The sequence below is a fragment of the Cherax quadricarinatus genome, chromosome 1 (assembly GCF_038502225.1).
Source record: "Cherax quadricarinatus isolate ZL_2023a chromosome 1, ASM3850222v1, whole genome shotgun sequence".
In the NCBI taxonomy this organism is placed as follows: domain Eukaryota; kingdom Metazoa; phylum Arthropoda; class Malacostraca; order Decapoda; family Parastacidae; genus Cherax; species Cherax quadricarinatus.
In genome coordinates, this window is record NC_091292.1 from 3,544,313 (window position 1) to 3,555,917 (window position 11,605).

Consider the following 11,605-nt stretch of genomic DNA (forward strand, 5'->3'; position numbering starts at 1 on the left):
ATAATTGCCGAGGCAGTTCGTAGCCACCTTGAAAAGCATAAATTAATCAACGAATCTCAGCATGGTTTTACAAAGGGGCGTTCCTGCCTTACGAATTTATTAACTTTTTTCACTAAGGTATTTGAGGAGGTAGATCATGGTAATGAATATGATATTGTGTATATGGACTTCAGTAAGGCTTTTGACAGGGTCCCACATCAGAGACTATTGAGGAAAATTAAAGCACATGGAATAGGAGGAGAAATTTTTTCCTGGATAGAGGCATGGTTGACAAATAGGCAGCAGAGAGTTTGCATAAATGGGGAGAAATCAGAGTGGGGAAGCGTCACGAGCGGTGTTCCACAGGGGTCAGTGTTGGGCCCCCTGCTGTTCACAATCTACATAAACGACATAGATGAGGGCATAAAGAGCGACATCGGCAAGTTTGCCGATGACACCAAAATAGGCCGTCGAATTCATTCTGACGAGGACATTCGAGCACTCCAGGAAGATTTGAATAGACTGATGCAGTGGTCGGAGAAGTGGCAGATGCAGTTTAATATAGACAAATGCAAAGTTCTAAATGTTGGACAGGACAATAACCATGCCACATATAAACTAAATAATGTAGATCTTAATATTACGGATTGCGAAAAAGATTTAGGAGTTCTGGTTAGCAGTAATCTGAAACCAAGACAACAGTGCATAAGTGTTCGCAATAAAGCTAATAGAATCCTTGGCTTCATATCAAGAAGCATAAATAATAGGAGTCCTCAGGTTGTTCTTCAACTCTATACATCCTTGGTTAGGCCTCATTTAGATTATGCTGCACAGTTTTGGTCACCGTATTACAGAATGGATATAAATTCTCTGGAAAATGTACAAAGGAGGATGACAAAGATGATCCCATGTATCAGAAACCTTCCCTATGAGGATAGACTAAGGGCCCTGAAACTGCACTCTCTAGAAAGACGTAGAATTAGGGGGGATATGATTGAGGTGTATAAGTGGAAGACAGGAATAAATAAAGGGGATGTAAATAGTGTGCTGAAAATATCTAGCCTAGACAGGACTCGCAGCAATGGTTTTAAGTTGGAAAAATTCAGATTCAGGAAGGATATAGGAAAGTACTGGTTTGGTAATAGAGTTGTGGATGAGTGGAACAAACTCCCAAGTACCGTTATAGAGGCCAGAATGTTGTGTAGCTTTAAAAATAGGTTGGATAAATACATGAGTGGATGTGGGTGGGTGTGAGTTAGACCTGATAGCTTGTGCTAACAGGTCGGTTGCCGTGTTCCTCCCTTAAGTCAATGTGACCTGACCTGACTAGGTTGGGTGCATTGGCTTAAGCCGGTAGGAGACTTGGACCTGCCTCGCATGGGCCAGTAGGCCTTCTGCAGTGTTCCTTCGTTCTTATGTTCTTATGTTCATTTACTGACTACCAGGACATCACCTCCAGCCTTACAGTTTCTGACTACATGGCCAGTATCAAGGGCAGTACCATTCAGCCCAGACTTTTTATGTTCCCATCTGTTGTAGAAAGCTTCCAGGTTGTCTATGAAAGCAGCTTTGATGTTATCCTCTTTTAATACCCTTGTGATTTTAGTCCACAGATTTATCTCATTTGGGCATACCCAAAAACACTTCCCTGTTTTAATACTGCTTGTAGCTAGTTCTTGGATATCTGCACAAGGGGCGTTTACCTGGAGTTTACCTGGAGAGAGTTTCGGGGGTCACCAATTTCCGCAAAAATGACAATTTATCCATGTGGAAGCCTGTTTGTTTGATTTATTGCAGACTACACACAGCTTCATAATGATTTGAATGGTTGATTTACTGTAATTCTACTAGCAACCTCTTGAATACTCTATTAATAACCTCTTTAAGTAAAGCTCTAGCTATCTGTATTTCTATTTCTAACTGTAATTTTATATCAGGACAGCTTACCGGAGTACACTCCTGGAGTTTGTTTTATATTTATTGTTTGTGTTTATAAGGGCGCCTACAACCCCATCCGTTTACAGTCTGCTTTATTGTCCAACGAATCCGTTTGAAACCGGCCAAGGGTTCGACCAGTCGAGGGTTCGGTCCAGTCGAGGGTTCGGAGCCAGTCTGATCTGATCAGTGGGTAACTTATTTAAAACATACTGGTCGGTGATTTGGGCTAACACATGAAGGATCTACTGGAAAATTCTACCCGAGTAATATGTTATTTGATTGATACAAAAGTATAACTTGCATGTTGAAGAAACTGGTGACTGCTGGCAACTCCTACAGTGACGAACGGTCGAGCCTCAACCCTTGTTTATCAATCGCTGTATCTAGCTTTTCTAGTTTTTCTTTTTGGCCTCCACCACAATAACTGCTATATTATCACTATAGTTGACTGGTGGAAATTTTGGAGGGACGCTTTTTCTGTAGTAATAATTGCTTCTCGTTGTGTATATTGCGACCGCTGGTAACTACAGGTTATATGAAATTCACAGTAACGTCTGGTATTTCAAGAAAAAGAACCTAATGAAAGTCACTCCACTCCACTAAGTACCATTATAATACTGGTTAGTTGCTACTACAACACTGTATTCTGCTATTCACTGGTATCACTAGATTATATGCGAGTACACTAGCAGGCCAGAAAGATTATTAAAAACTGCTGACCTGTGGTAAGTTTCTGGCGACTTCTGGCACCTACCTCTATAGGCTTATTACTTCATTTACAAATTCACCTGTTTTCAAATGATACTTTAGCCTTTACCATCTATATACTAGGGAGCCACTGTAGTATACACTATAACACTATGTATACACAATGCTATCAGGGAGACTTTCTTTCCTCTAACAAGAAAAGTTAAATTATTATTATTTTTTTCATACGGCACCCAGGCCTATGATTCCCCTCTGGTAGTAAACTCTGCTAGGTAGTGCACACTAATTCTCTATTTTTGACTCAGTATATAATGTTTTCAGCCCAAGATTGGATCCAGGCGCTAGAGGGATGTATCGTATAGGATTGATGACACAAATTAAAGTTCTAGCACGTAAGAGCGACCGTGAAAACATGAGAAAACCCGGAGCACAACGAGGCACGCTGACACACACACACATGCACACGCACGATGTTATCCTGATGCCAAATGACTTCGAAAAGGCGATAAATGACATGCCCATGCACTCTGCCCCAGGGCCAGACTCATGGAACTCCGTGTTCATCAAGAACTGCAAGAAGCCCCTATCACGAGCTTTTTCCATCTTATGGAGAGGGAGCATGGACATGGGGGTCGTCCCACAGTTACTAAAAACAACAGACATAGCCCCACTCCACAAAGGGGGCAGTAAAGCAACAGCAAAGAACTACAGACCGATAGCACTAACATCTCATATCATAAAAATCTTTGAAAGGGTCCTAAGAAGCAAGATCACCACCCATCAAGAAACCCATCAGTTACACAACCCAGGGCAACATGGGTTTAGAACAGGTCGCTCCTGTCTGTCTCAACTATTGGATCACTACGACAAGGTCCTAAATGCACTAGAAGATAAAAAGAATGCAGATGTAATATATACAGACTTTGCAAAAGCCTTCGACAAGTGTGACCATGGCGTAATAGCGCACAAAATGCGTGCTAAAGGAATAACAGGAAAAGTCGGTCGATGGATCTATAATTTCCTCACTAACAGAACACAGAGTAGTCGTCAACAGAGTAAAGTCCGAGGCAGCTACGGTGAAAAGCTCTGTTCCACAAGGCACAGTACTCGCTCCCATCTTGTTCCTCATCCTCATATCCGACATAGACAAGGATGTCAGCCACAGCACCGTGTCTTCCTTTGCAGATGACACCCGAATCTGCATGACAGTGTCTTCCATTGCAGACACTGCAAGGCTCCAGGCGGACATCAACCGAATCTTTCAGTGGGCTGCAGAAAACAATATGAAGTTCAACGATGAGAAATTTCAATTACTCAGATATGGTAAACACGAGGAAATTAAATCTTCATCAGAGTACAAAACAAATTCTGGCCACAAAATAGAGCGAAACACCAACGTCAAAGACCTGGGAGTGATCATGTCGGAGGATCTCACCTTCAAGGACCATAACATTGTATCAATCGTATCTGCTAGAAAAATGACAGGATGGATAATGAGAACCTTCAAAACTAGGGAGGCCAAGCCCATGATGACACCCTTCAGGTCACTTGTTCTATCTAGGCTGGAATATTGCTGCACACTAACAGCACCTTTCAAGGTAGGTGAAATTGCTGACCTAGAAAATGTACAGAGAACCTTCACGGCGCGCATAATGGAGATAAAACACCTCAATTACTGGGAGCGCTTGAGGTTCCTAAAACTGTATTCCCTGGAACGCAGGCGGGAGAGATACATGATTATATACACCTGGAAAATCCTAGAGGGACTAGTACCGAACTTGCACACGAAAATCACTCACTACGAAAGCAAAAGACTTGGCAGACAATGCAACATCCCCCCAATGAAAAGCAGGGGTGTCACTAGCACGTTAAGAGACCATACAATAAGCGTCAGGGGCCCGAGACTGTTCAACTGCCTCCCAGCATACATAAGGGGGATTACCACAGACCCCTGGCAGTCTTCAAGCTGGCATTGGACAAGCACCTAAAGTCGGTTCCTGACCAGCCGGGCTGTGGCTCGTACGTTGGTTTGTGTGCAGCCAGCAGCAACAGCCTTGTTGATCAGGCTCTGATCCACCAGGAGGCCTGGTCACAGACCGGGCCGCGGGGGCGTTGACCCCCGGAACTCTCTCCAGGTAAACTCCAGATATATATACATATATATTATATATATATATATATATATATATATATATATATATATATTTATATATATATATTTATATATTTATATGTATATGTATTTATATATATATATTTATATATATATATATATATATATATATATATACCTGGAGTTTACCTGGAGAGAGTTCCGGGGGTCAACGCCCCCGCGGCCCGGTCTGAGACCAGGCCTCCTGGTGGATCAGAGCCTGATCAACCAGGCTGTTGCTGCTGGCTGCACGCAGACCAACATACGAGCCACAGCCCGGCTGATCCGGAACTGACTTTAGGTGCTTGTCCAGTGCCAGCTTGAAGACTGCCAGGGGTCTGTTGGTAATCCCCCTTATGTGTGCTGGGAGGCAGTTGAACAGTCTCGGGCCCCTGACACTTATTGTATGGTCTCTTAACGTGCTAGTGACACCCCTGCTTTTCATTGGGGGGATGGTGCATCGTCTGCCAAGTCTTTTGCTTTCGTAGTGGGTGATTTTCGTGTGCAAGTTCGGTACTAGTCCCTCTAGGATTTTCCAGGTGTATATAATCATGTATCTCTCCCTCCTGCGTTCCAGGGAATACAGGTTTAGGAACCTCAAGCGCTCCCAATAATTGAGGTGTTTTATCTCCGTTATGCGCGCCGTGAAAGTTCTCTGTACATTTTCTAGGTCGGCAATTTCACCTGCCTTGAAAGGTGCTGTTAGTGTGCAGCAATATTCCAGCCTAGATAGAACAAGTGACCTGAAGAGTGTCATCATGGGCTTGGCCTCCCTAGTTTTGAAGGTTCTCATTATCCATCCTGTCATTTTTCTAGCAGATGCGATTGATACAGTGTTATGGTCCTTGAAGGTGAGATCCTCCGACATGATCACTCCCAGGTCTTTGACGTTGGTGTTTCGCTCTATTTTGTGGCCAGAATTTGTTTTGTACTCTGATGAAGATTTAATTTCCTCATGTTTACCATATCTGAGTAATTGAAATTTCTCATCGTTGAACTTCATATTGTTTTCTGCAGCCCACTGAAAGATTTGGTTGATGTCTGCCTGGAGCTTTGCAGTGTCTGCAATGGAAGACACTGTCATGCAGATTCGGGTGTCATCTGCAAAGGAAGACACGGTGCTGTGGCTGACATCCTTGTCTATGTCGGATATAAGGATGAGGAACAAGATGGGAGCGAGTACTGTGCCTTGTGGAACAGAGCTTTTCACCGTAGCTGCCTCGGACTTTACTCTGTTGACGACTACTCTCTGTGTTCTGTTAGTGAGGAAATTATAGATCCATCGACCGACTTTTCCTGTTATTCCTTTAGCACGCATTTTGTGCGCTATTACGCCATGGTCACACTTGTCGAAGGCTTTTGCAAAGTCTGTATATATTACATCTGCATTCTTTTTGTCTTCTAGTGCATTTAGGACCTTGTCGTAGTGGTCCAATAGTTGAGACAGACAGGAGCGACCTGTTCTAAACCCATGTTGCCCTGGGTTGTGTAACTGATGGGTTTCTAGATGCGTGGTGATCTTGCTTCTTAGGACCCTTTCAAAGATTTTTATGATATGGGATGTTAGTGCTATTGGTCTGTAGTTCTTTGCTGTTGCTTTACTGCCCCCTTTGTGGAGTGGGGCTATGTCTGTTGTTTTTAGTAACTGTGGGACGACCCCCGTGTCCATGCTCCCTCTCCATAGGATGGAAAAGGCTCGTGATAGGGGCTTCTTGCAGTTCTTGATGAACACAGAGTTCCATGAGTCTGGCCCTGGGGCAGAGTGCATGGGCATGTCATTTATCGCCTGTTCGAAGTCATTTGGCGTCAGGATAACATCGGATAGGCTTGTGTTAATCAAATTTTGTGGCTCTCTCATAAAAAATTCATTTTGATCTTCGACTCTCAGTCTGGTTAGCGGCTTGCTAAAAACTGAGTCATATTGGGACTTGAGTAGCTCACTCATTTCCTTGTTGTCATCTGTGTAGGACCCATCTTGTTTAAGTAGGGGCCCAATACTGGACGTTGTTCTCGATTTTGATTTGGCATAGGAGAAGAAATACTTTGGGTTTCTTTCGATTTCATTTATGGCTTTTAGTTCTTCCCGCGATTCCTGACTCCTAAAGGATTCTTTTAGCTTAAGTTCGATGCTTGCTATTTCTCTGACCAGTGTCTCCCTACGCATTTCAGATATATTGACCTCTTTTAGCCGCTCTGTTATTCTTTTCCGTCGCCTGTAAAGGGAGCGCCTGTCTCTTTCTGTTTTACATCTACTCCTCCTTTTTCTTAGAGGAATAAGCCTTGTGCATACATCGAGTGCTACCGAGTTAATCTGTTCTAGGCATAAGTTGGGGTCTGTGTTGCTTAGTATATCTTCCCAGCTTATATCGGTTAGGACTTGGTTTACTTGGTCCCACTTTATGTTTTTGTTATTGAAGTTGAATTTGGTGAATGCTCCCTCGTGACTAATCTCATTATGTCGGTCTGGGGCTCCGCGCATACATGACTGAACCTCAATTATGTTGTGATCTTAGTATATTGTTTTTGATATGGTGATATTTCTTATCAGATCATCATTGTTAGTGAAGATGAGGTCTAGTGTATTCTCCAGTCTAGTAGGCTCTATTATTTGCTGGTTTAAATTGAATTTTGTGCAGAGATTTAAAAGCTCGCGTGAGTGTGAGTTTTCATCAGAGCTGCCTCCTGGTGTTATTACTGCAACAATATTATTTGCTATATTCCTCCATTTTAGGTGCCTTAAGTTGAAATCTCCCAGGAGCAAGATGTTGGGTGCAGGAGCTGGAAGGTTTTCCAGACAGTGGTCAATTTTTAACAGCTGTTCCTGGAATTGCTGGGATGTTGCATCTGGAGGCTTGTAGACTATCACAATGACTAGGTTTTGGTTCTCGACCTTTACTGCTAAAACTTCCACTACATCATTTGAGGCATTTAGCAGTTCTGTGCAAACAAGTGACTCTGCAATGTACAGGCCAACCCCCCCCCTTTTGCCTGTTCACTCTGTCACATCTGTATAGGTTGTAACCTGGGATCCATATTTCGTTGTCCAAGTGATCCTTTATGTGGGTCTCAGTGAAAGCCGCGAACATTGCCTTTGCCTCTGCAAGCAGTCCACGGATGAAAGGTATTTTGTTGTTTGTTGCTGGCTTTAGACCCTGTATATTTGCAAAGAAGAATGTTATCGGACTGGTGGTATTGTTGGTACTGGGGGGGGGGGGATTTTTTTTCCGGCATTAGTATCTGTATCTGTTGGTTTGGAGTGGAGGCCATCGACTGTGGTTCCACTCCAGGAATGACTGGATTTGGTGTACGATTTCTGCCATTTCCTGCCAGTTTTTTTTCCTTCCTGGCACTAAAAAACCTCTCCCTCTTGAGTGGCTGTGGCTACCCAGGTTTTCCCATGGCCTGGATGTTTTGTATCTTTTTGTCCCCTTTAGATGGTATGCCTGGCAATTTAAGTTATAGCACAGTCTTTCCTGTACTGAAGAGGTACACAGTTCAGGGTGAAAAAGCTTACAGGAAGGGAGTTTGCATTTTCCTGTTGTCATATGGGCATGGCATTTCCTAGGGTGGTCATAGTTGCACGTCCCATCTGTTTTTCCAGATTTCCCATGCCAGCAGATACCAAGTGCATAGTATGTGCACAGGCTTGGTTTCCGTTTGCCTTAGGGTTTCTGTGACTGTATTCCCTGTTGGTGCATGTTTCCCTGTCTTACTTCTATCCTCCCTAGCACCAACAATGGAGCTCCCACCATTTGTTTTTGGTAATATATCCTCACTATTGCTAGTGGAGTCCTCTTGTTTGCTATTTCCTGCGGTATTTCTAGTTTGCAATATTGGTTTTATCTTATCTTTGACTACACTTGTTTCCCTACTATGGCTCCTGTCCCCTATGCGGTCATTCATATGTATTCCTTCCTGCGTATAATTCCCGACTACCTGGACAAAATCTCCAGCTTCACCATTACTGTCTCCCAGGACAGCATCTCCAGCTTCCCCATTACTGTCTCCCAGGACAGCATCTCCAGCTTCACCATTACTGTCTCCCAGGACAGCACCTCCAGCTTCACCATTACTGTCTCCCAGGACAGCACCTCCAGCTTCCCCATTACTGTCTCCCAGGACAGCACTATCAGCCCCCCATTTACTGACTACCAGGACATCATCTCCAGCCTTACAGTTTCTGACTACATGGCCAGTATCAAGGGCAGTACCATTCAGCCCGGACTTTTTATGTTCCCATCTGTTGTAGAAAGCTTCCAGGTTTTCTATGAAAGCAGCTTTGATGTTGACCTCTTTTAATACCCTTGTGATTTTAGTCCACAGATTTATCTCATTTGGGCATACCCAAAAACACTTCCCTGTTTTAATATGTATATATAATATATATATATATATATATATATATATATATATATATATATATATATATATATATATATATATATATATATATATATATATATATATATATATATATATATATATATATATATATATATATATATATATATATATATATATATATATATATATATATATATATATATATATATATATATCTGATTTCCCAGACCCGTATAGATTCCATGCCTCCACACACTAAACAGGGATACATGAAGTTTACCTGGAAAGGGTTCCTGGGGTCAACGCTCCAGCGGCCCGGTCTGCGACCAGGCCTCATGGTGGATCAGGGCTTGATCAACCAGGCTGTTACTGCTGGCCGCACGAAAACCGACGTACGACCTTCAATAACACACGGAATATAGTTGGGTATTTTTAGTGTGGAAACGTTTCGCCTACACAGTAGGCTTCTTCAGTCACTTAGAAAGAAGACAGCAGAAGCAGCGGAGCTGAACTTTCTCCAGGCTGAGGGACTGACCACCTCAAAACTACTTCTTCAAGTTTAATAGACTAATGACATCATCATTACCTCTCTCCTGATTCTGCTGTTTCTGTAATCGTCTGAAGAAACCTACTGCGTACGTGAAACTTTTCGACAAGTACAAAGAAACTTTCTATAAAGTGAACTTTGGGGTGGCCCGGTGGCCTGGTGGCTAAGCTCCCGCTTCACACACGGAGGGCCCGGGTTCGGTTCCCGGCGGGTGGAAACATTTCGACACGTTTCCTTACACCTATTGTCCTGTTCACCTAGCAGCAAATAGGTACCTGGGTGTTAGTCGACTGGTGTGGGTCGCATCCTGGGGGACAAGATTAAGGACCCCAATGGAAATAAGTTAGACAGTCCTCGATGACGCACTGACTTTCTTGGGTTATCCTGGGTGGCTAACCCTCCGGGGTTAAAAATCAGAACGAAATCTTATCTTATCTTAATTAGTTAACGATCATTTTTGGTTAATAAATATATTGAATCTGACTACTTTGGGGCCCAGTCCCTTTACCTATTTTGTACCTCTGTAATCTTTTGACTACCGCCCACAGGATGGGTATGTGGTGACTACCACCCACAGGATGGGTATGTGGTGACTACCACCCACAGGATGAGTATGTGGTGACTACCACCCACAGGATGAGTATGTGGTGACTACCACCCACAGGATGGGTATGTGGTGACTACCGCCCACAGGATGAGTATGTGGTGACTACCACCCACAGGATGAGTATGTGGTGACTACCACCCACAGGATGAGTATGTGGTGACTACCACCCACATGATGAGTATGTGGTGACTACCACCCACAGGATGAGTATGTGGTGACTACCACCCACAGGATGGGTATGTGGTGACTACCACCCACAGGATGAGTATGTGGTGACTACCACCCACAGGATGAGTATGTGGTGACTACCACCCACAGGATGGGTATGTGGTGACTACCACCCACAGGATGGGTATGTGGTGACTGCCATCCACAGGATGGGTATGTGGTGACTACCACCCACAGGATGGGTATGTGGTGACTACCACCCACAGGATGGGTATGTGGTGACTACCACCCACAGGATGGGTATGTGGTGACTACCACCCACAGGATGAGTATGTGGTGACTACCACCCACAGGATGAGTATGTGGTGACTACCACCCACAGGATGAGTATGTGGTGACTACCACCCACAGGATGAGTATGTGGTGACTACCACCCACAGGATGGGTATGTGGTGACTACCACCCACAGGATGGGTATGTGGTGACTGCCATCCACAGGATGGGTATGTGGTGACTACCACCCACAGGATGGGTATGTGGTGACTACCACCCACAGGATGGGTATGTGGTGACTAGCACCCACAGGATGGGTATGTGGTGACTACCGCCCACAGGATGGGTATGTGGTGACTGAACATTAAAATGGTATAAAATACCGACAGGTTGTTAGGTAAGACACATATGCAACAGTTAGGTATCTTTATTTCGAAACGTTTCGCCTACACAGTAGGTTTCTTCAGTCGAGTACAGAAAAGTTGATAGAAGCAGAAGAGACTTGAAGACGATGTAATCAGTCCATCACCCTTAAAGTTTTGAGGTGGTCAGTCCCTCAGTCTGGAGAAGAGCATTGTTCCGTAGTCTGAAACAATATGGAGTTGAAGTGACAGGATGGAGCCTTATATAGCGCCAGGAGGTGAGACGTAGGTCACTAGTAGAGGTAAGAACGCAGATGTTGGGAGGTCAGGTCCCTCTCAAATCCAGCCATTCTCACTAGTAGAGGTTGTCGAAGTTGATTGCAAGTCTGTACCAAGATACCCTTGTGTTGCAGTGTCTGACAGATTGAACATTAAAATGGTATAAAATACCGACAGGTTGTTAGGTAAGACACATATGCAACAGTTAGGTATCACCTCCTGGCGCTATATAAGGCTTCTTCCTGTCA

The 11,605-nt window shown here is 43.8% G+C and overlaps 1 protein-coding gene across 1 annotated transcript in view; it reads right to left on the reverse strand.

Annotated features, from left to right (window-relative positions):
* The window catches only part of LOC128686364 (uncharacterized), a 43,082-nt gene extending 41,124 nt beyond the window's left edge, over positions 1-1,958 (reverse strand). The window contains exon 1 of the mRNA XM_070084594.1: positions 1,927-1,958. The gene's annotated coding sequence lies outside the window, so the exon portion shown is untranslated. The remainder of the gene's footprint in view (positions 1-1,926) is intronic.
* Positions 1,959-11,605: the final 9,647 nt, after the last annotated feature.